A 27,931-nucleotide genomic window follows, 5' to 3' on the forward strand; every position below is an offset into this window, starting at 1 on the left:
AATTATGTAGTCATCTGTAGCTATATATAGGCCACCTACATCCTTCATTTCCTACTTATTTATCTGTAATTTTTTTTTTACTTTTAAATATCTAATAAAAATCAGAAGATAATGCAGCTTGGGGTTTTATTTTGTTTTTTGCTTATATACAAAAAAAGTTTATTTCTTTTTTCTGTAGCCCAAATATAGAATATATCTGTTAAATATTAGTAAACCATTTACCACACAAAAAACAGACGGGTAATTTTTCTTTAACGGTGCATTTGTCCTTTGACTTATAAACTAATAATTGGAGGAGCTGAGCTCTCCGTTAGCAATACTGAGAACTCTATGATAAAGTAAATTAACTTAAAAAAATCACCCCCAGGTGTGCCTCCTTTTTAGTTTGTACTGTATCACCCAACCTACAGAAATATTTTAAATTATTATACACAATCTTGGACTTATAATTACATTTTAAAAGTTTACTAAGTGGGTTTTGGGGAAATTAAAGCTTAATTTCACATAAAAGCAATGATACAGGTTTGATTAAAATTTCAGAACAGTAAAAGAAAAAAAGGAAAAATACTGAATTTGTTTTCTTGAGTATTACTTATTTTTCCTACTAAGCTTTGGTCCTGAAAGCCTGATTAGGCCACCTGTCATTAGTGATTTAAAGTGTATGTATAGCCCTTAGTCATGTAAAGCCAAAACAGGTAAAATCCACTGAGCCCTAATTTTTGGTGAATCCTATTTATTCTAGAGTCAAGAATGGAGTGTATGTCTTCACATTTGGCATATTTTTTTTTTTAATTTCTGTGTAGGTCAACATCATATGGTAAGTTTTCAAGGGAAACAAAACCAGAAACCATATTTCCTTTTTCCTTTTTACCTCATACTTTGTTGTAAATAAGAGTTTAAAGGTATTTTTAAAATAAAAGTATATATATATATATATATACATAAATTATATATATATGTATATATATATATATATAACCACTATTCCAAAGTCCATTAGTATGAGACTCTCTCCTTGCTGGTGGACAGTAATTAAATTAAATTCCTTACAATATGTGAGGGGAAGGCTGGATTTGGTGAGAGATAGAAAACTCCAAACTTTGCCAGTATTCATCAGGATTCTTCACGTCTTCTCTGGGACTCTTCAAGAGTCCACTCACTTTAGGTACTTCTGACTTCCAACTTTGAAAAGGAAAATGGAAGAGGCCAACTTAACTTCAGGTTGCAGAAGAAAAAGTCTCGGGGAAGACATGAGAGGAACTTGCAATCTCCATTATGCCCCTATCTCCAGTTTGCTTTTTAGAAATGTCAGGGAACTTCTCCCTGGGTGAAATCTATAGCTTTCTCTTGGTGGAGTTGAGTTATCATGTTTCCAATGGGAGATCTACTTCACCATGTATTCTGGCATATGTTTTCCTCTGTGTTTCTTCTCTAATTTCTGTGTTGCTATAATTTGGATAAATAGGTTACTGGGCTATTTTTTTTCTGTATTCATTGTAAAACTGATATAAGGAGGAAAAGAGTTTAATGTTGGATATAGAATTTGGGCCTCCCCCCCAAAAAAAAGGTTAGAAAATAGAATGATGAAAAATATCCCAAATATCCTAACTCCTAGACTAACAATATTTAATAAAGTAGATAGAAACAGTTTTAACATGGTACTTCCTCTCTTACTCTTCTGAAAAAAAAACAAAAACAAAAAACAAAAGTCTTCTTGGAACAGGCTGAGGGAAAGAAAGACTAAAAATGTCTATCATATCTCCCTTTGAGCCATACAACGACCAGCACCATACAATAAATGGGGACATTCATCTGCAAATAGAATGAAAAGTCATAAAGAAGCAACTAAGCATATTATCCATTTGTGCTATTAAAATATAACTTTTGCTTTTCTGTTCACTTGTCACATATAGTAGGTATGTAATATCCTTAGAGACCTAATCTATGACCTAATTAACAATTTTAACCTTGTCATTCTCCTACTTAGTAATCTTCTGTGGTTTCTTATTGTCTGGAATATAAACTCTTTTGCTTAGCATTTACTTCATAGTACTCCTCTGGCTTGCCTTTCCAGACAATTCATTCCATTTTCTGATGCACACACTACATTCCAACCACCTTGACCTTCATGATTTTCCAGGAACTCATTGTCTCATATTCCATATGTATGCTTTTGTGCAGATTTTTGTCCAGAAATTGTGCATTTCTGGAATATGTTCCCTTCTCAGTTTTATCTCTTAGAATCTTAAACTTCCTTCAAGATTCAACTCATTTCCTTCGGTAAACTGTTCCTTTTCTCATTAGTATTTTATTCTTCCTTACATTTTTTTGTATTTTACAAAATTGTATGAGTACTTAAAGGGACTTACCCCAGTTATCTCATCCAACCCAAACATAAAGGATTCCCACTCTACCATACTAACAATAACAAATTGTTGATCATTCTTTTTTGGAAGATTTACAAGGAGTAGAGAACCCATCATGTCTTGAAAGGCAAGCCCCACATAACTTCAGACAGCTTTAATTCCTAAGAAATGTTTCCTGAGATCAAGATATTTGGTTCTTTGCAACTTCTGCCCATTTTTTTCCAGTTTGTATTTTGCAGTTAAATTGAATGAATCTAGACCAGACCTGTATTGATGAATCCATGGCACAGGTTCTAGCACAGCATGGAGGAGGCTGCTCCATTTCCCCTCTTCACAGTACCAGAGGACATGTTTCACATGCCCCACCCCTCTGTCCATCAGCCCAGTATGAGTACTTCCTTCCTCCACTGTCTGGGGTAATGGGGGAAGGAGGGGCTCACAGGCAGCTTGAAGTTGGAATTTAGGCATATGATCTCTAAAACATTCACTGTTGCTAATTTAGATCATCTTTCAATGATAGCCATTCAATTGCTTAACATCTATTCCTGCTGAGTTCTCTCCAGGTTAATCATGATAAATTCTGATGGAATTGAAGTATTTTCCTATACTGGGTGCCTTCTTCTGGACAGTCTCTAGCTTCTCAATGTCCTTCTTAAAATTGTGATGCCTATATATAAGCACAAATCTTCAGATATGTTCTGATAAAGGCACAGTACCATGTAACTATTATATCCCTGTTCCTAGAATTGATTCCTTTCTTAATTCATCCCAAGATCACAATAGTAGTTTTGGCTTCCAAATCACATTGCTCATTTATATTGAGCTTGAATTCCAATAATTAGTGCATCAATAAATAAATATATATTAAATATATTATATGACAGGGTCTGGGCTAAGGGCTGGGGATAAAAAACAAAACAAAAGACAGTGCCTTCCCTCAAGGAGCTTTCAAACTAATAAATGAAAGAATATATAAACAACTATATACAAAATAAAGTTATATGTTGAATATAAGAAATATTTAATCGAGGAAAAACTATAGAATTAAGGGGGATTGAAGAAAGTTACCAATAAAAGATGGGATTTTAATAAGGATTTGTACAAAGTCAGGCAAGTTAGTTAATAGAGCTCAGAAAGGATAGCTATATATTTATATAATTATCCAATCCATATCTTTTCATCTCATCCAGAAGACTATTATGTTCATTTTAATCAAAAGCTTTGTTAAAATCTGGGCAAACTATATCCTCAATTTTCCCCTACTCTACTTACTTCTAAAGGGGTGAATCTGAACTGACCAGTTCTTTAAGAAGTCTCATCAACCCTTGGAAATCACCACATCCTTTTCTAGATGTTTAGCAACCACCTTTTTAGTCATCCTTCAGTTTATATTTGAATGTATTCTAAGTCTCAAGGATATAAACCACTTGAGGGAAAAAGCTATTTTTTTTTCATCTTTCTATCTTTAGTATATAGTATGATGCCTAATACAAAATGAAGGCTTAATAAATGTTTCTTGAATTTAATTTATTTTAGAAACACTAATGTCATAACTCTGAATTGGTGCCTCATATGACCTAGTTACACTTAATCTAAAGCCTGAAACTCTTCTCTTCTTAGATATCATTTTTTTCAATCCTACTTTTAATTGCAGTTGAACAGATATCGAGAACATAAATTAGTTAGGTTGAGAGTCCCTGAAAAAGTCTGACTAATAGATCCCTCTAGTCTATTGAACTTTTAGTGAACTTATGATGGTTTAAATTATGTTCAGTGTGAGGAATCAGAGCAGTTAAGGAATTAGTCATTTATATGCTCTTCATTTTAAAGGCTACCTTAGTTAGATAGTGAAAAATAATTTGATGATCCAAATTTCACTCTGACTCTAAATATCTGAAGTCAGGATGTGGGAGGATTTTTTTTTTACCTAAAGTATGACTTGAATTAGAAAGAAAATGTCAAATCTTCTTTAAAGGTTTACCTACTGATGTCTAAAAGAAATAGAGTAATGGTCCCTACAGGGAAATGGGCTATTTTCATATTCTACTCATAAAAGTAAAGTAGCCAAAATCAAGAATTTCTCTACCTCTATTAACTGGATAATAGAAACCTGGGTAACTGTTTTTTAATCTACTTGAATGAAATTCATCATTTGTCTAAAACATAATTAAACACTTAGATACAGGTTATTAAAATTTTAGAACGTTTCTCTGATTTGAAGTACTTTGGTTCAGCAGTCAATGTTGCAATTTTGTCAACCTGTGATAGAAACACACATTTATTTCTATTTCTATTTGTAAATATTAGTGTAGACATAAAAAAAATCTCACATATACATATAGATTAAAACAGAAATGACAGCTATGGGAAATGCCTGTTCAGAGTAGACAGCATATGACTGTCCTTACAATTTACAGAGTAAGAATTAGGAAAATTTTAATGTTGAGAAATTTTTTGTAAAGAAGTTCCTCTTTCCCTATTAACTTTACTAAAGATTTAGAGATGTAGCCCTAATGAAAAATTGTGAGAAATGGATTAAATAGTGGTTAATTCTGTGACATATTGATGCTTTTAAAGTACACACACAATTCTACAAACATCTTAATTTGCTTAATAGTATTGCAGAACTGAAAAAAGAGTCCTTTTGACAATGTCCATTCAGCCTTCACCTGAAGATCTCCAGTGAAGATACACACAGACACACACAGACACATAGACACACACACACACACACACACACACACACACACACACACATATATATATATACATATATATATATATATATATATATATATATATATATATATATACACACACACTTTCTAGAGATGTCCTCCAGAAAGTCTATTTTCAGAAATTTCCAATTGTCACATATTTCATTAATATGGAGTGAAAATTTGTTTCTCTTCTGCTTCTATTCATTGTCCCTAGTTTTGTCCTCTGTAGCCAAGCAGATGAAATGTAATCTATATTTTCCATAACGACTAAAATAAGTATAGTTATCGTTCTCCCCCATGCCCAGTCTGCTTTTCTCTAGTGCCAGTTCCTTCAACTTATCCTTATATGATCTTAAGATGCTGTTTTATCTTATGAATATACCCCAGATTATCTATGTCTAGCGTAAAATATCCTACAGAATTAAACAGGGATGGCAATGAAAGAGGACAATGGAATTATCTCTTCTTCACTCTGAATATGATTCTTTTCTTTATTCAGTCTCTTTGCATTATTTTTTTTTCACCTCTGATTCTTCAATGTTAATTCCTACTGCATCTGTTCTCCAATAATACTTTATGGATTTTTATCAGACAAATTACTATCTAATCATGCATTTTTCCAACTTATATATGTGAAAGTGATTTTATAAACCCACCTTTTAGCACACTCCTGTTTTATTTTCCCTCATCACCAAAGAAGCTTTTTTTCCATGCTTGGATGACCTATGACATGTGTCCCAATTTAAAAAAAAAAGTTTTTGTTTGATTATTTGCAAAGCTAATAGAGCTGAGTACTGATATCAAACATGATGAATACTTAGAATTGAAATTTCATAAAATGTGACCCAAATTATTTTTGAATTTGCTTTACTTTTATAAATTATATATAAAGAAATAATAATAGATACATAAATTATAGAGCATTTTATAAATATAATTCTTATTTTGAGATTTCCAATGTAATGAGAGTTGCCTATTTAAAAAGCTAACATGGCTTATTGAAAAGGAACTTACTAAAGCAATTCACTGTCTTCAAACATAATTTATGAAGCCTCATATCAAATGAATCATGAGCTATGCCATAATGTTATGATTAAGTTTTTTTTTTCTTTTTCTATAGAAAACTGAGAAAACATGATGAAGTTAAAAGAACAGTTTGGAGTCTGAAGATTTGGGTTCAAATTCTACCTCTGGCATTTACAACCTTTGTGAGTATGAAATTCAAAAAATAATTTTATTTCTCTGTGACTCAGTTTCCTCGATTACAAAATGAGAGGCAGATGGTTAGATTAAATAAGTTTTGAGATTCCTTGCAGGTCAATAATCATCTGATTTAACCTCTGTTTCTACAGAGAAATAAAATGAAGCTGAGAAAGGAGAAACAACATTATAAGCTGAGTGATTGTGAAAGTTCCTTTACTTTTGATTGCAAAAGTACTAGATATCTTCCTATCTCACAGGCTTGTTGTAAATGAAGAACTTCATAAAATTGAAGTCATTAGAAAAACTTTAATGATATCATCCAAAATTAGGAAAAATTATTGACAAATGTTGAATTATAGACCAGTTCTCCTAATTTTTAGTTTGGTTTATTTTCCCACAATATCAAATCTTTCTCTACCTTTAATGTTTTACTGCATGATTCTCTTTCATTTTTCTCCTGAAATTTTTTCCCCTAATGTAGATTTATGCAGCACTGCTTAGAAGCATAGTAAAGGTAGATTCATTTCATTAGAAAAATGATCACATTTTCAACAAGATTTCTCTGGTCCAATGTCAAATCTTATAAACAGAGAAACTGAAATTTAATGTAAAGGGGGGGGGGAGGAGACTTCCTAAGAAATAAAACTATATAAAAATAGAAAAGATTTATTGGATATATGGTGGTATCCAAGGTTTCACACAAATATTGGGTGATCAATTGTGTAGAAATGAATTGAGGTGGTTTTGCGTAGGTCCAAGTTGAATTAGAATCAATTCATTTTACAATTATATTAATTATCAATGTCTTCTAAGATACTTTCCAACTGAGATTGTGTCTTTAAGGGTAAATATGGATTGATTTAATGAATCAAATTGCCCTGCCTCACTTACGGAAAAGATAAACTTCTATGGCCTAAAATCTCAACCAAGTGCAAATAAGTTTTGATTAAATCAACACTATCAGAAGTGTTTCAAATAATTGTGAAAGGGTCTGATGAGCTGTTGAATAAACTGGAAGTGCACAGGCACACTCTACTGGCTGAGGAAACTTGATCAGAATCTCTGGGTCTGTTGTTTCATCCTATTTTATTCTTCATGACTCCATTTGAAATTTTCTTGGCATAGATACTGGAGTAATTTGTCATTTCCCTTTCCATCTCATTTTATAGGAGAGGAAACTAAATTAAAGAAGGTTGTATCTTGCCTAGGTTTTAGATTTGATCTCAGGAAGACGAATCTGATTCCAGGCCCAATTCTCTATCTGCTGAACCACCTAACTGCTCAGTCTATATAAAATAACAAATTTATTCAAGCCCAAGGAGATTTCCAGTCAATAAACATCAAGTTAGGAGAGTGGCACTTTTGAGAAAGAATTGCTTGGGGCTAGGGTGGTGGAAGAATGATTCATCTTCTGCCTGAGCTTCTCCCTACTCTTGCATCCCATCTAGGCTAGAGAATTGACATTAGAATTCCAAAAAATTCTCCAAATATTAACATTAGTACTCTATAATGTTCTTGGAACAGATGAGTGAAAAAGTCATTATCTGTGACCTTTGGAATTGATTCTCTAATGGCTCTTCCACAGTTATCTTCTCTGATATTTATTCATAAAGTTGGGCATTGTATACTGGATCTCCAGGAGCTTCCTTTTCACTGCTCTTAGTGCAGAGAAAAGGCTAATCAGAACATGATATTAAGAGTGTGCCACTGGTATAACCTATTTGAGACTATTTAGTGATTTGGGAAGCAGGGTAAGGGAGGGAGGGAGAAAATCTGAATACTAAAATATTAGAAATTGTCAAAAAATTTTTCTATATGTAACTGAAAAAAATAATTTAAAAGAAAAAAAAAACCCTGCTCCCAAATCTAGGAATGTCTCTACATTATTTATATGGCTGAATTGTCCCAAAAAAAGAACCACAGATTTTAACTGGTACATGACTCATGGTCCACAGTGTCCTAGATTATGTAACTTGCAAGATTATGGTCTGATGACCCCATTTTATGTCATACCAATTTGAATAAAACTCTCCACAAGTGGAATTTGATTAAATTCATTAATAAATGCCTGGTCACTCAGGACAATTTCTTTGTATATTGTAGTCATTTTTATGTGTCAAACTTACTTGCTAATAATTGGAACAAATAATGGAAATATTGAGAAAAAGTAAAATTTGAACTTGGAATTTTATGAATGAATTGTGTTTGGTATGCAGTCCATGCCCTACTTTGTCTTTGTTCTTGAGCTTCAAAGTGAGGAGTGAGTCTGATTTCATTATTAAATGATGCTCTGAGATCAAGGGTGGAATGCTGCCTTCATATGATTGCTATAAATGCAACTATAGCTAATCTATTGCTTCTCTCTTGGAACAAGAGATAGACTGGATCAGTCACAAATTGAAAATATTTGTGTCCTCTCACAGAACCTGGAGATATGCCCAGAAGCCAAAGGATCAGTGTTGAAGGTGAGAACAAGAAAGAGAATTTCATATTCCACTAAAAGAGAGTGAAAAAAAAGTGCCATTTTCAGCCAAAGGAAGGGAACTACTTCAAAGGGATTCCTCACAGAATAAGCTTTTCATTAAGATGTATCTGCTCATCCTGAACCTCCTATCAGCTCCTCAACTCAGGAGGCCTGTGTGTGGAAGAAAATGATAATGGAGCAATACATTCAATTGTCTTGTCTAAGTGATAAGTAAACTTTATTTTATTTCTTTTTGTAGTTCCTCCTTTCATACCTGGTCCTGGTAACACTACTTTGGGAACTTCTCTGACTGACTTCTCCATTAAACCATTATTTACTCCAGAATCCCTTCTTATCTCCTCCTCTCTGCCCAGCCTTTTTTCAGCTTCCTTTATGTTTTGTCTTCTATTATTAGATCCTAATCCTCTTGAGGACAGGGACTGAATTTCTCTTTTTTTTAATTCCCATTCCCAGAACTTGGCACAGAATTGGGATTGAATATTCTTCAACATTTCAATTTCAACAAATTGAGTGTCTATTGAAAGCTATTAACCATCTCCACCTATCCTCAATTAGGAATTGTTTTTCCTAAATAATACCAAATAGTCTGTGTTTAGAATGATAGAAAATAGGGGGTGGGGGGTGGAGGGGAATGAGCCAGAGTATGACTGGGTGGTGTGTTATTTAATTAGATTTTCAGTAAGCAAATTTATCCCCAGAAGACTAAAATGTCCTCATTATAAGAAGTGAAAAGAAACATTCAAAAGGGCTCCTGAAGTAGAGATTGGGCCAGTAACTCTTTATTCTTTTACTACAACTGACTCCAACCTAACAACTGAGAAGACAAGATTAATGAGGTGAGAGGAGAAGTGTGGAATGCCTCTTCTGGTAATGATAGTGAAATTGAATGAAAATAGATAAACAGTGGTTATGAGGCACAAACCTATTCCTTGACTGCTTTTGATGTGTTTAAGTTTGAATTTGGAGCCAGAAGAATTGAATTAAAATCAATCAATAAGCACCTATTAAGTGCATGCAATTATAATAAGCCAAACACCAATCTAAGGGTTGGTCAAGCATACAAAAAAAAAGGCAAAAGAAAGTCCCTATTCTCAAGGTATTTCTGACTCCCAGTCTCAGTTTCCTCATCTGTAAAACAGGAATAATTGCTGTTGATAATATCAAATAAGATAATGAAAATTTTCAAGTGCTACATAACCTTTATAACCCTAAGGCCTATGAAAATCTAGTTCTTCTATAGTCATAACCTTTCTGCAGCCTTTCAAAATTAACTTATTTAAGATTTGTTATTTGCAAATAGAGTAAGATCTTTTTTCAAGGCAGAACCTTGCCTTAAACCATTATTTTAAATAATGTTATCATTATATCTTGAGCCTTCTACTAAATAATATTCTATATCACCTGAAATATTTAGGAAATGTCTTTCTTAGCTTACAAATGCCATGTGGTTCCACACAATTGCACAGCAACAATTGCCTAAGGAGGCTCAATAGGAAGAATTGTAGATGCTTAAGCTTAGAGAAGAGAAGGTTTATAGGGGGCATGATAACTGCCTCTGAGTAACTGGAAGGCTATGTGGAAAAGGGATTAGGACTGCTCAGTTTAGCTACAGATGGCAGAAAAGGAAGCAAAGCCTGGAAGATGCAGAGAGGAAGATTTAGATTTAAGGTGGGAAGGGGAAGCTTCCAAATGATGAACACAGTACATGGCCAATTCAGAAAGAAAAAGGGACTCACTTTAGATGTACCAGAGGTAGTTTTTGGAGAAACCCAAATGACTTTTTTTTTTTTAAGCAAAACTAAAATCAGCAAGAAAAAGGAAAAAGAAACAAACAAGCTGGTACTATAAATTTAGAGGTGGGTGGAAATTAAATTTTCAAGTATATCCCTTGGGCAACACACATTGATGCAAATCCACTTCTTTTAAACCTACACCTTCAATGCTGAAACATCTCCAGTATCTAGAAATAGTACCCAGGGGCACTGCAAAGTTGTTAAATCACCAAGGGTTTCAGATTAAGCATGCTTTGTCTATTAGGGAAGGAAAGGAAAGTAATACATTGACAAAGTTTCAACTACTGGAGTTGAAACAAAGACTATTTGCAAGTTAAATCTTTGTTAATTAGCAATGTCAATTAGCCAGAAAACTTCATTGCTTAAGTACTCCAGTTAATTCATGTTTTACTATACATTAAAGCTAAGTGGCTTAACATAAGTTTAAAAATTCACAGATATATCCTCATTAAATAATATGTGTGTATATCTGTGTTAATTTGTATGTATAGATATACTACATGAGTATATATAAACTGTGCATGTACTATATGTGTATACATATATTTAATATCTAGATAGATAGATAAAACAATAGAGAGTTGTTCAGTCATATCTGACTCTTCATGACTCCATGGGTCATAGGTATCCATGGCAAAGGATCCTTGGCAAGAATACTAGAGTGTTTTGGCATTTCTTTTTCTAGTGGATCCAGTGGATCCTTTAGACAAGAAATCAGAAATTAAGAGACTTGCTCAGGATCACACAGCTAGGAAATGTTTGAGGTCACATTTGAACTCAGGTCTTCTTGATTACTGGACAAACAATCTCTCCATTAAGTCACCTAGCTGCTAATAGATTAGATAGATAAATAGCCAAATAGACAGACAGACAGACAGATACACAGAAGCTGGACAAATTGATCAAGTATAACAGGAAGAAATGTATATGACTGAATGATAGTCTATATTGGTTAAAAAAATAAGCAAACAATGAAAAAAACTAGTCTAAAGTATAAAATGACAAGAATAACAGTTCTTATGAAGGAGTCATAGACATTTTAGTTGGCCACAAGTTCACATCATATAACAGTCTAAGTAAATAAATGAATGCAAGCTTTCTTTTGCATTAAGAAAAGTATAATATTCTAAAAATGGAAGTGCCCATTCTGAACCTGAATTCTCTAGTCAGATTACAGTTGGAATATTACATGTAGTTAGGGCTCTAATATTTTAGAAGAAACAATTTATTTGTGGGGCAGAGAGAAAGGTGGCCAAGATTCTGAGGAAACTTGGAACTATGAGTTTAACAGGAGTAGTTAGAGAGGCTAAGGAAGTTTAGTTTTGAGAAGAGAAGACTGAAAGCAACAAAAGAAAAATAAAATCTCAAGCTGAAAAGGAACATAGAGAACACCGAAAACAAAGAGATTGTAAGTGAATCCTCCTCATCTTAAAGATTTTGAATATCTCACTAAACAATCATTGCCAATAATTATAAAAGTAATTTAAACAATAAAAGTAATTTAAACAATAAAAACTATGTAAACAAAAAACAACTTTTCTAAACTACATAAAAGAATATATTGTCTCCTTAATTCTAGACCCTTTGTCTTTTGATTATCTCCAATTAATTTTTATATAGGCTATTTGGAGATAATAGTTTGCATGTTGTTTCCTCCACTAGAGTGTGAGGTCACTTTCTTGTTTGTTGTTTTGTTTTGTTTGTGGATTTGTGCAACACAGCATAGTGCCTGGAATATCAGAGATCATAGATACATAATAAATAACTTTTGAATTGATTGACAGAGAATGTTAAAACATCTTTCACTCTAACCATCATCATCATTTTGAGTTTTAACAAGCATTTGTAAGAAATATAACTGTCATCAAATATTTGAAAGTTGCTATGTCAAAGAAGGGATTGAAGAAGCTCTGCTTCACCAGAGAGCTTAGAAAGAATGAATAAAGGATTTACTAAATGCTTACACACAATACAAATAACTTAATATAGGAGATACAAAATAGACCCTATTCTCAAGTGCCTCACATTATAACAGGGAGGATTTAATGCCTAGGATGAACTTTCCTCCATAGACAGATGGTAATGTATCAAAGTCACAGAGATAGATTTCAGGTCAATAAAAGAAAGAATTCAATAAGATCATTAACCAATAGTTAAAACTATAAGAACAACAGATGAAATTCAGTATCATAGAAAGAAGTTAGGCATAATATAAATCAGAGCTGTCAAACATTTGACCTACTACTTATATGCAGTCCACAAAACTCCTGAATTAGGGGAACCAGATAAAAATGTAATTGGAAATAATTAACAAAATAAGTAAAACCAAAACAAAATAAAGAGCATATTAATATATGGTTTTCCAAGTCAATATGCACCCTGCAGGGATCCTTATATGTCTATGTTGGCAAACCTATGGCACCTATGCAGGAGGGGGTGGCTGCTTCCTTTCCCCTCTTCCTGTACCTGATGGCATTCCTCAAATCACTCAACCCTCTGCCCAACAGACCAATGAGAATTCTTCCTCTCTCCTGTTGTTTCTCCCAAGTGCTGTTTGGGCACTTGGTCTCTAAAAGGTTCACTATAACTGTTATATATTGTTTAATGGCTCCATTTTTTATTTGAGCTTGACAATACTGGTCTGGTCAGCTCAGTAGCACTGTGGATAAAGTGCCTGGGCCAGAGTCAGGAAGACAACTTCCAATTTTCAATTTTGGCTTCAGATATTTACTAGGTATGTGATACCTGGACAAATCACTTAAGTCTATTTATTCAGTTTCCTCATCTATAGTCAGCTGGAGAAAGAAATGCAAACCACTCCTGGATCTCTGCCAAGAAAACTGCAAATGGGGTCATGGAGAATTTAATTTGACCGAAAATACTGAACAACAATAACAACCACCACTACAGGTCTAAAAAACTTTAGCAACTATATTGCAAATGGAGGCTCCTACACATTATCATTTTTACCTTGGGAAAGTTTCTTCTCCTTCACCAATACTTTTAAGAAAGACAAACACTAAGTTGACATCAATTTAGCTTTCTCATTTCTAAAGTAAAAATAGTAGACTAGATAATCACCAAGGTCTTTTCTAAAATTAAAGATCTATGTAAGATATGATCACTAAGAAATAATATTTATTCCTTTTATTTTTTAATTGAAAGTTTTCATGATTAACAACAAAATTCTGATAAATCAGATCATTCATTTGAGACATGGAAACAGTTTATTAGGTGTAGTAGAGTGTTAGACTTTGAGGCAGGAAGACATGATTTAAATCTTCCTACACAAACTCTGACCCATATTCTACATCCCTTTGTCCCTATAGAAGAATATAGGATTGAAAGTGAGAGGGGTGGGACAGAGGGAGAGAATCTGAATCACAAAATATCAGAAAATTATTATTTAAAAATTGTATATTAAAAAAATGAAAAATATAGGATTATCAATCTTTTCCATATCATAGACATATAAAGATCATCCTTGGTTACTCAGCTGCAGCTGTTTTACAGCTATTTTTAAGAGCCGTGTGACTCTTCCTTTTCTCCCTACATTCTGCCTAAGGCTGCCCCACTGAATGAGCAATGAGGAGGGTACAAATAGTCTGATTTTTCTGAGGCTCTGGTTTAAGGAATATAGGTTTTACAGTCAGGCAAGACTTTAGAAGCCATGTAGTCCAAACCTCCTTAACTGACAGAGGAAAAACTGATGCCCAGAAGTTGGAAGGGATGTGCCCAAGATTACAAAATGAAGTTTGAGCAAGGAAAGAATTCAAAAGTCAAGTTTTTTGACTGAAAATCTCCTGCCCTCTACTCCATGAAAGACGGAGGAGCCCACAGCTATATCTTATTACTTCAAACATTTTTGTTTGTTTTTGTGCAGCTATTTTTGCTACCTTCATTTAGTAAACTTCAACAAGTTGTTGAATGACTATTACATCCATTGGGGAGGGCAGAGCACATTACATCTTACTGAGGGTATTTTCTTGGTTACCTTTCTCTAATAGTTATTCAGTCCTGTTGCAATTGTTTCTCAATAAGTTTTGCCTCACTATAGTTAGATTACCTTACAGAACTTAATTTTGGCAAATAGATCTTGCCATTTGAAATATATGTCACAATCAAGGACATAAAACCCTTGAAAATGAAGACATCTTCATGGAATTTGTATTAGAAGGATGAAGGAAGGCAAGAAACAAGGAAGGAAGGAACAGAGAAAGGTGGGAAAGGGAAGAAGGAAGGGGGAAAAGGATAGAAGGAGAAAAGGGAGGAAGAAGTGAAAGGAAGAGAAAAAATCACTAAGAAATTATGAAATTGTTTATCACCAGTATCAAAACTGACAAAATCACACACACACACACACAAACTTAGCCAGAACTTTTCATGAAGGTGAAGCAGAGCATGCATTAGGTAGTCACAATGTTTGTTTCATTCTTAATACTTTATGCCATTAAAAAACCAGATTAAATCCTAATAGGAGAAATTTTTATTACTCACATTTTTCCTCTCAATTCAGTGACTTGGATTTAGTATTACTTGCTACTAGGTGTAATGGTTATTCTCATCTAAAAGCTAATAGATAATAGGTTAGCAAGTTTAAATGTGAAATAATAAGTAATGAAAGTGTTTTCAGCACTTTTCATTTTTTTTCAGTCTGTTCTAAATAACATACTATTCAACTTAGTGTGCCTTTTCTAATGTGATACCAGAAAGCAATAACATTCTTCTACAAAAGGGGATTTTTTTAACATTGAAACTAGACAACCCACAAGACAATTAAACAAACTAGAACATCCTTGACTTGTGTAAATATAATTATAAAATTCCTAAACTAATTTGTCTTTTAATATACCCATCAGAGGGTAGCTTGGTGACTCAGAGGATTGAAAGCCAGGCCCAAAGACAGGAGGTCCTGGGTTAAAATGGGGATAATAATAACATATACTTCTTAGTGTTTTTGTGAGGATCAAAAGAGATAAAATTTGAGAAAGGTATTTAGGACAGTATTTGCCACATAGTAGAGTAGGCCTCATATAATTGCCCATTAGAATTAGAAAGAATTTCCCTCCCTTCTCTTCCACCATTAAGACTGCATCAGATAGTCACACTGGCATTCCTGAACTTTGTGTTTCAGTTTGCCTAAGGGGCTCCAAGAATCATTGGATTGGACTTTGATTGAATCATTTATCCCAGAAAAGATCAATGGAAAGGGCCTCATGTCCTTCCCAAAGGAAATTAGCAGATCTGAATATGGATGCTAAAGCTTTCACCCACTCCTTTTATTTTAGATTCTTATTTACTCAGCATAATACCATCTTTTTGCTCATAATAGCCTCAATCAGCACTCTCTGCTGATTCAAGGTCAGGACTGCCTGCAGAGACTGCCTTGTAATTCAATAAGCAACCATAAGGGGGATATGAAATTAAGAAGTACAAGTAACACATTTTCCTTGTCTCTATTTATTAATCATCTCTGTGATGAAATTCATACCAAACATAAGTAGTCAGGTTCAAAAGGAAAGAATAACTCTCAAACAAATTAGCCAGGCAGGATTCTAGAGAAGTAAGGCACATATACACTAATGAAGATTTAAAGCAAATAGTTTGTCAAATTCGCAACAGGGTACTCATCAATGGATATAATAGCAAATTTAAAAAGGTGAGAGGTCAAGAGAAGAGTGGGTAGAAATGTTTATTAGATATTAGAAACTTATTGGGCTCATTTTACTAAATAATTTTGTTCACTATTTTTATTTTCATCTGACCTCTTGAAATATTTTTGAATCAGTATCTTGAAGAGAACTTGCATCATGTCGCTTATCATTGTCTTGTAGTTAATCTAGTCACAATAGTATTTTAAAAAAAGTATTTAAACGTATTTATATGCATTTATTACATATATATTATACATATACATATGTACCTATATACATTATTTAAAAGTATAAAATGTATTTAAAAGCCATTTTTTTATACTGAAGGTGGTCTTAATCACTTGGTAAAACCCTATAACACATTTTTTAAAACCTTTAAGCTTCTCTCTTAGAATCAATACTATGAATTCCTTCCAAAATAGAAGAAAAGTAAGGGCTAGGCAATGTGAGATAAGTGACTTGCCCCAGCGTCACACAGATAAGAAGGACAAATTGGAACTGAGGACTTCCCACCTCTAGGCCTGGCTCTGTACCCACTGAGCCACCTAGCTGCCCCTATCCCCCATAGCACCTATAGAGAAACTATTCAGAACTCCTTGTTCTTAAAAGCAAAATGTAAGAAATTAAAATTTCATTTCATCAATAATAACTTTTATTTGATAACTCTAATGTCTGTCCAAGATATTTCATTAAGTAAACTATGGCTAGAACAAAAGGAAAATATATTATGTACAGATGATATGTTATAATGCCTTGTACATAGCAGGTGCCTAATCAAAGCTTGTTAATTTATTCATCATTAATTTAATATGAGGCATAAGACGGAATTAATGAATTCATTAAATTTAATATATGTATTAAAAAGTTCTGGGACTGTACTACACACACACATACATACACACACAGAAACATATATATATATATATGTATATATATAAATATATATATATATATATATAAATATATATATATATATATATATATATATATATATATATAATCATACTCCTTTGTGAATTTTAGATTTACTCCACCCAGCTTAGTCTTTAGAATTTTAGCAACCAGGAATGTATACATGTATACACCCCCACTTAAGGATTAACTATGGGGGAGGAAGGTCTATGATCCACTTGTGCTAGCAAGTGACAAATCAGAAAAAACTGACAGACACCTTGGGCTGTCCAAAGCCAAGTTTAAGACACCATTGATAAATGTGAGACACAGGAAGTGATGTATAGAACTGACTTTATATTTCTCGTCACTTCCTATGAGAGGGACTTTGGCGGGGGAACTTGGCTTAGAGGACTGAAGTATGGGACCTCAGACTACTTCCTTTAGATGACCACGTGGTGAGTGATAAGGCTAACTCCCCTTTTCCTTGGCTCTTTCTGGAGGCACTAGCCTCCAAGGAGGACCTTAATCTTGGAGGAGGCCTCGTGGCTGGAAGCTGAGCTAGATTTAATCTTGTGGGAAGGCCTCTGAACCTGGCTCAGACCAGGCCGGAGGAGATCTTCTTCCCTTTCTCTCTCTCTCCCTCCTTCTTAATTTCTTCCTTCTATTGTAAATAAACCACCAAAAAATTCCATTCTGACTTGAGTATTTCATAAGGATTTGGAATTTAAATCCCTGGTGACCAAATAAAAAAAAAATACATTCAGTTGCAACCCTAAAATTTACCCTTAACATCTTGAAAACATATATATACAAGGGAGATAAATTTGGCACTAGAGTTCAATTCATATTTGCCGCCTGTTGTTGATAGCATTTCTGTACTTCAATTTCTGCTAAAAAGTATTTGTAAAGTAAGTTGTTTCACTAAGAACAGAATTTTATTTTGTCATTCAAATTAATGTGAAGATTAAACAGCTAACTTTGATGTCAGCCATTTGTGTATTTTAGCTACTAGCCATGCATATACAAATCAATCCAAAAAAGTTCTATGAACAATCTGAACCAAAAATAAAACTATTATCATTTCCCTTTTTCAATATCCTAATTTTCCAAAATATGTAAGTTATATTGATCATTACCATTTTAATGTAGCTCCAAGATTGAATAGTTTTCATTTAATTTTGAATATATACTTTTCTAAACTTTTTTCCCCCTGTGACATATTTTGGGCAAATTAATACATACACAGAAAAAAAAAAACAACCCTGATGAAGTACATAATGTAATGTAACATAATCCAGATCTTAAGAGATTTCCTAAAACTTTCCTTTTGTTGTATTTGTTAGACATATATTTTCTAACACATTCAAAGTTTAAACCTAGAAATCCATTTTGTAAGATGACAGTTTGAATAAAAGAAGCTTTTCATTTCTTTTATGCCTAACTTTTCTAGCTGTTTTACAGCTGATAAGAAAAATGTGGGTGTCTATTGCCTGGTTGACTGGTTCTGTTTGCTTGTTCTCTGGGGCTGCTGCTCTACCAACCAATGCCCACTCTACTTGACTTACCCCTAGATAAACTTGGTCAATTGAGCCTTTTTTAAAAAATTTTATAATATTTTATTTGATCATTTCCAAGAATTATTCATTAAACACAAAGATCATTTTCTTTTCCTCCCCCCAACCCCCATAGCCGATGCGTGATTCCACTGGGTATCACATGTATTCGTGATTTTAACCCATTGCCATGTTGTTAATATTTGCATTAGAGTGTTCATTTAGAGTCTCACCTCTGTCATGTCCCTTCAACCGCTGTAGTCAAGCAGTTGCTTTTCCTCGGTGTTTCTACTCCCACAGTTTATCCTCTGCTTATGAATAGTGTTTTTTCTCCTAGATCCCTGCAGATTGTTCAGGGATATTACACCGTCACTAATGGAGAAGTCCATTACTTTTGATTATACCACAGTGTATTAGTCTCTGTGTATAATGTTCTCCTGGTTCTGCTCCTCTCGCTCTGCATCACTTCCTGGAGGTCATTCCAGTCTCCATGGAATTCCTCCACTTTATTATTCCTTTTTGCACAATAGTATTCCATCACCAACATATACCACAATTTGTTCAGCCATTCCCCAATGGATGGGCATCTCCTCGTTTTCCAATTTTTGGCCACCACAAAGAGCGCAGCTATGAATATTCTTGTACAAGTCTTTTTCCTTATTATCTCGTTGGGGTACAGACCCAGCAGTGCTATGGCTGGATCAAAGGGTAGACATTCTTTTGTCACCCTTTGGGCATAGTTCCAAATTGCCCTCCAGAATGGTTGGATCAGTTCACAACTCCATCTGCAATGCATTAATGTCCCTACTTTGCCACATCCGCTCCAGCATTCATTACTTTCCTTTGCTGTTATGTTAGCCAATCTGCTAGGTGTGAGGTGATACCTCAGAATTGTTTTGATTTGCATCTCTTTAATAATAAGAGATGTAGAGCACTTCTTCATGTGCTTATTGATAGTTTTGATTTCTTTATCTAAGAACTGCCTATCCATGTCCCTTGCCCATTTATCTATTGGAGAATGGCTTGGTTTTTTGTACAATTGAATTAGCTCTTTATAAATTTGAGTAATAAAACCTTTGTCAGAGGTTTCTATGAAGATTTTTTCCCAATTTGTTGTTTCCCTTCTGATTTTAGTTACATTGGTTTTGTTTGTACAAAAGCTTTTTAGTTTGATGTAGTCAAAATTATTTATTTTACATTTTGTGATTCTTTCTATGTCTTGGTTAGTTTTAAAGTCTTTCCCCTCCCAAAGGTCTGACATGTATACTATTCTGTGTTTACCCAATTTACTTATGGCTTCCTTCTTTATGGTTAAGTCATTCACCCATTTTGAATTTATCTTGGTGTAGGGTGTGAGGTGTTGATCAATTCCTAATCTCTCCCATACTGTCTTCCAATTTTCCCAGCAGTTTTTATCACATAGTGGATTTTTGTCCCCAAAGCTGGGATCTTTGGGTTTATCATATACTGTCTTGCTGAGGTCTCTTTCCCCCAGTCTATTCCACTGATCCTCCATTCTGTCTCTTAGCCAGTACCAGATTGTTTTGATGACTTCTGCTTTGTAATATAGTTTAAGGTCTGGGACTGCAAGGCCCCCATCATTTGTGTTTTTTTTTTCATTATTTCCCTGGATATCCTTGATCTTTTGTTATTCCAAATGAACTTTGTTATGGTTTTTTCTAAATCAGTAAAGAAATTTTTTGGGAGTACAATGGGTATGGCACTAAATAGATAAATAAATTTGGGTAGGATGGTCATTTTTATTATATTGGCTCATCCTATCCATGAGCAGTTAATGTTTTTCCAATTGCTCAAGTCCAATTTTAGTTGTGTGGAGAGTGTTTTGTAGTTGTGTTCATATAGTTCCTGTGTTTGTCTTGGGAGATAGATTCCTAGGTATTTTATTTTGTCTAAGGTGATTTTGAATGGGATTTCTCTTTCTAGTTCTTGCTGCTGAGCTGTGTTGGAGATATATAGAAATGCTGATGACTTATGTGGGTTTATTTTGTAACCTGCAACTTTGCTAAAGTTGTTGATTATTTCAATTAGCTTTTTGGTTGAGTCTCTAGGATTCTTTAAGTAGACCATCATGTCATCTGCAAAGAGTGATAACTTGGTCTCCTCCTTGCCTATTTTGATGCCTTCAATTTCTTTTTCTTCTCTAATTGCTACTGCTAGTGTTTCTAGTACTATGTCAAATAGTAGAGGTGATAATGGGCATCCTCATTTCACTCCAGATCTTATTGGGAATCCATCTAGTTTATCCCCATTGCAGATGATATTAGCTGATGGTTTTAGATATATACTGTTTATTATTTTTAGGAATGACCCTTCTATTCCTATGCTTTCTAGTGTTTTTAATAGGAATGGGTGTTGTATTTTATCAAAGGCTTTTTCTGCATCTATTGAGATAATCATGTGGTTCTTGTTGGTTTGCTTGTTGATGTGGTCAATTATGTGGATGGTTTTCCTAATATTGAACCAGCCCTGCAACCCTGGTATAAATCCTATTTGATCATGGTGAATGACTCTTCTGATCACTTGCTGGAGCCTTTTTGCTAGTATCCTATTTAAATTTTTGCATCTATATTCATTATGGAGATTGGTCTATAGTTTTCTTTCTCTGTTTTTGACCTGCCTGGTTTTGGAATCAGTACCATGTTTGTGTCATAAAAGGAGTTTGGTAGAACTCCCTCTTTGCTTATTATGTCAAATAGTTTGTATAGTATTGGGATTAACTGTTCTCTGAATGTTTGATAGAATTCACTGGTGAATCCATCAGGCCCTGGGGATTATTTCTTAGGAAGTTCTTTGATGGCTTGTTGGATTTCATTTTCTGATATGGGATTATTTAAGAATTCTATTTCTTCTTCGTTAGTCTAGGCAGTTTGTATTTTTGTATATATTCATCCATATCACCTAAATTGGTGTATTTATTGCCATATAATTGGGCAAAGTAATTTTTAATGATTGCCTTAATTTCCTCTTCATCAGAGGTGATGTCTCCCTTTTCATCTTTGATGCTGTTAATTTGCTTTTCTTCCTTTTTTTAATTAGATTTACCAGTACTTTGTCTATTTTGTTTGTTTTTTCAAAGTACCAGCTTCTTGTCTTATTTATTAAAGCAATAGTTCTATCACTTTCAATTTTATTAATTTCTCCCTTAATTTTTAGGATTTCTAGTTTGGTTTTCTGCTGGGGGTTTTTAATTTGATCGCTTTCGAGTGTTTTTATTTGCATTTGGAACTGATTGATCTCTGCTCTCCCTGGTTTGTTAATAGATGCACTCTGGGATATGAATTTACCTGTGATTACTGCTTTGGCTGCATCCCAAAAGGTTTGAAAGTATATCTCGTCATTGTCATTTTCCTCGATGAAATTATTATTTCTATGATTTCTTCTCTAACTAAATGATTTTGGAGTATATTGTTTAATTTCCAATTAGTTTTTGATTTGGTTTTCCATGTACCATTACAGAACATTATTTTTATTGCCTTGTGATCTGAAAAGGCTACATTTATTATTTCTGCTTTTCTCCATTTGTGTGCCATGTTTCTGTGACCTAATGTATGGTCAATCTTTGTGAATGTGCCATGTGGTGCTGAGAAGAAGGTGTATTCCTTTTTATCCCTATTTATTTTTCTCCATATGTCTATTAATTCTAATTTTTCTAAGATTTCATTCACTTCTTTTACCTCTTTCTTATTTATTTTTTGATTTGATTTATCTAAATTTGATAATGGTTGGTTTAAGTCTCCCACTAATATGGTTTTACTGTCATTTCTTCCTTCAATTCTCCTAGTTTCTCCATTAGAAATTTGGGTGCTATATTATTTGGTGCATACATGTTGATTAGTGATATTTCCTCATTATCTAAAGTCCCTTTTAACAAAATATAATTACCTTCCCTGTCCCTTTTGATCAGGTCTATTTTTACTTTGGCTTCATCAGATATCATGATTGCCACTCCTGCCTTCTTTCTGTCAGTTGAGGCCCAGAAAGTCTTACGCCATCCTTTAATTCTGACCTTTTGGGTGTCTACCTGCCTCATGTGTGTTTCTTGAACACAACATATGGTAGGGTTTTGGATTCTAACCCATTCTGCTATTCATCTAAGTTATATGGGTGAGTTCATCCCATTCACGTTCAAAGTTATGATTGTCACTGGTGGACACACTGGCATTTTGATATCCTTCCCTAATTCTATCCTTTCTTCTTCAGCTCTACCTTTTAGTCCAGTGATTTACTTTAAATCAGTCCCATTTGTCCCCTCCCTTGATATGTTTCCCTTTCCAGTCCCTCCCTTTTTGTTCCCTCCCCCTCCCCCCTTTTCTTCCCTCCCTTTTTTGTGTTCCCTCCCCACACTCCCCTTGGTTTTCCCTTCTCCCTTCTCTTGTTAGGTCAGATAGAATTCAAGATCCCAATGGATTTGGATGTTCTTCCCTCTCAGAGTTCATTTCCTTGAGAGTAAGGTTTATGTAAAAACTTTCTTCCTCTCCTTCTTATAGGAGTTTTCTTCCCCTCCCCTTCCCGTGTGAATCTTTGTGTGAGAGATTATTCTATTTGGTCTTTCTTTTCCCCCTATTTACACATTACATTTCCCCCACATGTTAGTATACATAGATTGATATAAATGTAGTCATTATAGAGGAGAGTTTGAGTAAAAGAAAAAGATAACATCTTTCTCCTTTTCCCTTTCCTTCATATTTACCTTTTCAGGTATTCCATGCTCTTTGTTTTTTGATATCGAACTTTCCACAGAGCTCTGGTCTTTTCTTTGCAAAAACTTGGAAATCTTCTATTTTGTTGAATGCCCATACTTTCCCTTGGAAGTATATAGTCAATTTTGCTGGATAGCTGATTTTTGGTTGAAGACCCAGCTCTCTTGCCTTTCTGAAAATCATGTTCCATGCCTTACGGTCATTCAGAGTGGAACTTGCAAGGTCTTGTGTGACCCTGATTGGCATTCCTTTATATCTAAATTTTCTTTTTCTGGCTTCTTGTAGGATTTTTTCTTTTGTTTGAAAGCTTTGGAATTTGGCAATTACATTCCTGGGAGATGTCTTTTGGGGATTTAGTGTAGAGGGTGTTCTGTGAGCTCTGTCAGTGGCTGTATTGCCCCCTTGTTCTAGAATCTCTGGGCAATTTTCTTTGATTATATCTTGTATTACGATGTCGAGTTTGCTGTTTATTTCTGGCTTTTCTGGAAATCCAATTATTCTTAAATTATCTCTTCTTCCTCTATTTTCCAAGTCTGTCACCTTGTCAGTGAGATATTTTATGTTCTCTTCTAATTTCTTGGTCTTTTGGCTTTGCTTTATTAATTCTTGCTTGTTGTCTTCGAGTTGCCTGATTCTGACTTTTAAAGCCTGGTTTTCCTTTTCACTTTGGTCAAACTGGTTTTGTAGATGCATGAATTTCTTTTGCATTATTTCCCACTTTTCCTCCCCGAGGGCTTCCATCTTTTTGATTCTTTCCACTTCAAATTCTTCATGGGTTTGTAGAGAGTTTTCATTTCCTTTGGAAGGTGTCGGCGCATTTGCTTGTGTTTCCTCTTCTATCTCCTCTGTATTTTGTATTTTTTGCTCCATAAAATGTGTCCAAAGTCGCCCCCTTCTTCTTGTTTTTTTTGGAATTTTGGGGCTTTTGTGCTTCTGTGGAGTTTGCCATCTCTATCTGAGTGGGGAGGACTAGCTTTTCTTATCTCTGTCTGGTGTTCAGAGGTTTTAGCCCTAGGCCGATTGTCCATTCTATGCAGTTGTTGTTCTGTCTTCCAGGGGAAGCCAGGAATTGCTGGTGTTTCCATGTTACTGCCCTCCTCAGTTCCTTCCCGATGCTTCTCTGTTGCCTTACTTCCACACTCTTAGCCTGGCTTGGCCCTTTCCGCAGGGTGTTTGTTTCTGTGCCTTAGCCGGCCAGGAGAGGCCACACTCTGAGGGGGGCGGGGCCATGGCTTCCAGGAGCTCTGAGGACTCCTGATATGATTAGCTTACCCTGGGTTGAACTGAGTATGCCCTGAGGCAGGGATCTTCCTTGAGACTTGGATGGAAGGATCCAGCCTGGGGTTACAAGCTCCCCCCATCTCTCTCTGTTTACCTGCTGTGTGTGTTGGGTGCCCCCTCATCTGAGTCAGGTTGTTTTCAGGAAGAGGCCTTCAGAATAGCCAGCCCTGAGTCTCTAAGGTTCCCTCTGCTGCCTTTGACTTGGAGCTCTAGGTTGGGGGGGATGGGTCCTGTGACCTTCCTTCTGCCTACCCCTTACGTCCGAGTGATCTCGGGTTCTGGCTTTGGGGGAGGGGGGCGTACCTTTTGATCCAGGTCCAGGAGGAGGATTCCCTGGGTCTATGCTGTTGTTTGTTTTGAATTTCAGTGTCCTAGGAGCATATAGTTTGAGTTCAGTAGGGAAGAGTTTCCAGAGATCTGAACTTTAGCTTTCTCTAAGCCACCATCTTGAGGGGAAGTCCAATTGAGCCTTTCTACTATCCTGATGACACTGGCTCAAAAACCGGTATTTACTTCCTCTTTCCAGCTGCCTGACTCTGGAGGGATTTGCCTTGGATCTGTGATGTTTGTGTTGTCAAACATGAGGTTCTTGTTTGGTTGGCTACCCTTGTGGCTCTTGAGATAGAAAAGCTAGACTGATGACAGGGATTCTGATGTACTAGCTTCTCTGAGTACTGGAATTTGATGACATGACTCCTTTCTACGTATGGAATTCTGCTCTCCAGATTCAGAACTTTTTTTTTTTTAGATTGTTTATTCAAGAAAGGAAAAAAAATGTTCTAAATCATGATTTTCACTTTCAATGTATGTGAGTATGTCTATAAGATGAATAGGTCAATATATGAGGGATAATTCAGTGTCATGATACGTACTTAAGTTAACATAGAAAAAAATGGACATTAGGTTCTAAAAATGAACTCTAAACCATATTAGTCTAGGGACCAATGGTTTGATTAATTTGAAATAAGTGGTCTTCACTGCTGGAGATTTAAATAGGACATAGTTTTATATTGGTTTTTCATTTTTCCCTCTACTCTTGACCATAGTCACCTCTACATTATTATGGTAACAATAAAACATCATAAACTGAGAATTGGAAGGGGATAGAGATCTTCTAGACCAAAACCCACATCTAGACATAAAAACTGAGTGTCAGAGAACTTGTGACTTTTGCTAGGTCACACAGGGAAAAAAAGAGGAGAGTTCTGATTTGAATTCAGGACTAATGGTTCCAAATCCTGCCTCTTTTCCTTATATTCTGTTCTTTCTTCTTTTATGGTAGTGACAAAGTTAAATTTCAGAGCAAAATCATTCATCACAAGGCTTTAGCACCCTTGGTTACCCTCTCTTTTCCTTCACGAGTTGCAAAGAAAAGAGGAGAGTTATTCACAGTACTTTACTACGATGATTATAGGATTTATAATCTTTTCCATTCCTTTTTACTTCAAGTAAATTGATAAACATTGACCAATGAAGCTATAAACTATGTAGTACCTGACTATTTGAAAAGAAATTACCCATCTCTATATATTATTTCCCCTATATAGTTAGTAGGTACAACTACTTATAAAGGTTTAATTTTAGCAACCTCAGGGTGGAGCATGGGAGGGTGACAAAATATTTTCCTATGCTATATTCATTCTTGAAATGTATTTTCCTCTATCACCAGATCTGGCTTTAAGTCCTACCACAAAAGTTAAATTATTTTTCTTTGACCTATTTTCCTATATATAAGCAGATTTCATATATGGTATTTCTTCAAATGAACTTTGTTAGAGAGTTATCAGTGGTCTGATACTTTATAAAGAACATCTTTTTGGAAAAATATTATTCATAAATGAAACATGTTTATATAATATGATGTATGATAAAGGATTCATGGTTTAACTAGTTCTCTACCTTACTTATAGCTGGGAGTATACTAGGAAATGTTTAACACCTGGTTTTCTGAGGGTAATAAAAAGGAAATGTTACACAATGCAAAGTTTAATCTACATTATTAACATTTCTTCCAATAATATCCTCAGGATAGATGACCAACAAAGCATTAAATCAAGCTCTGACTTGTGGAATTTGCTTATTTCTTAGATGTAAATACTTATATTGAAAATTTAATAATTGGTTCTCATAAGTCAATATATTCCAGATCAAGCATACTCTTGCTTATTATAATATATGCTATGCTTATACATTAAATGTGAGCCAGCATTATGGAATTCATGCTTATATAATGGATAGAGCCAAAACTTCTAACTAATTAGATGAAGTGTGGAAACAAAAGAAATGTGGTCCACTTACTGATACATGCTAGATTTCTCAGACACTATAAATATTTGGACAAATAGCAAAGAAAAACCACAATTTAGATATTATTTATGTTGTATCAGAGAGAGCAAAGCAAAGAAGAAATCCTTTTTAACCTGGTAAATAACCAATATTAAGGTAGATTATAGAGTGAGGTAAGATTTTTAAAAGTGAAATTGAAATTCTGATAGTAATTATGACTTCTAGGTGGCCAATCATTCCTATGACCATCTTATAATTCTTAAAGTGCTAGGTTAATTATCACCAACTTGAACTTCTGTCAAAAAATATTCTAGCTAATACATTAAGGGGTTTTCCCACGTTTCAGGAAAGATACACTTCATTTGATATAATTCAGTGAGATTTAAAGACTTTTTTTTGCAGACACCTATGTTGGAAGATGATAGAAATTCAATAAAATAAAAGCTCTATAAGTGGGTGCTTTTTAAAATAGATACATAGATAGAAATTTAGGAAGCTATAGGAAGAGATATGATGTTAGTTTTGATTAGAAATCATAAAATATACAAATGAATTCCTTGAAAAGTCATATAGAAAATAACTCCATGCATTCAAGGTTGTATACTACGTACAGTATATAAAGGTATTAAATAAAATAAATCTTTTAGTTTATTAAGAGAGAATAATATATTAGAAAAGGCCCTAAAATATAATTAGGTCCTTGCCTAAATCGAATGCCCATTCAAATGCCAATGTGACTCTCAACGCAATAGGAAAGTTACCTCACTTCCTTTTATAACTCACATAATCATGCTTGCCTTTTTAATTACCACATTGCATTGCTGACTCACATTATCACCTTTCATAAAAGGAAAGTGAATATTTTTATCTCATTAAACAATACCCCATTGGACATTCCCACAGAGAAGTGATTTGGCAGAGCCCCTGATCTACATTCACATGCTTCACACACTATTTTTTAATCATTAAAAATTA

General features: G+C 34.4%; 1 protein-coding gene across 2 annotated transcripts in view; it reads right to left on the minus strand.

Annotated features, from left to right (window-relative positions):
• CSMD1 (CUB and Sushi multiple domains 1) overlaps positions 1 to 27,931 on the minus strand; it is a 2,624,761-nt gene that overhangs the window by 2,459,110 nt on the left and 137,720 nt on the right. The window lies entirely within an intron of this gene.

The sequence above is a fragment of the Monodelphis domestica genome, chromosome 1, assembly GCF_027887165.1.
Source record: "Monodelphis domestica isolate mMonDom1 chromosome 1, mMonDom1.pri, whole genome shotgun sequence".
NCBI lineage: Eukaryota > Metazoa > Chordata > Mammalia > Didelphimorphia > Didelphidae > Monodelphis > Monodelphis domestica.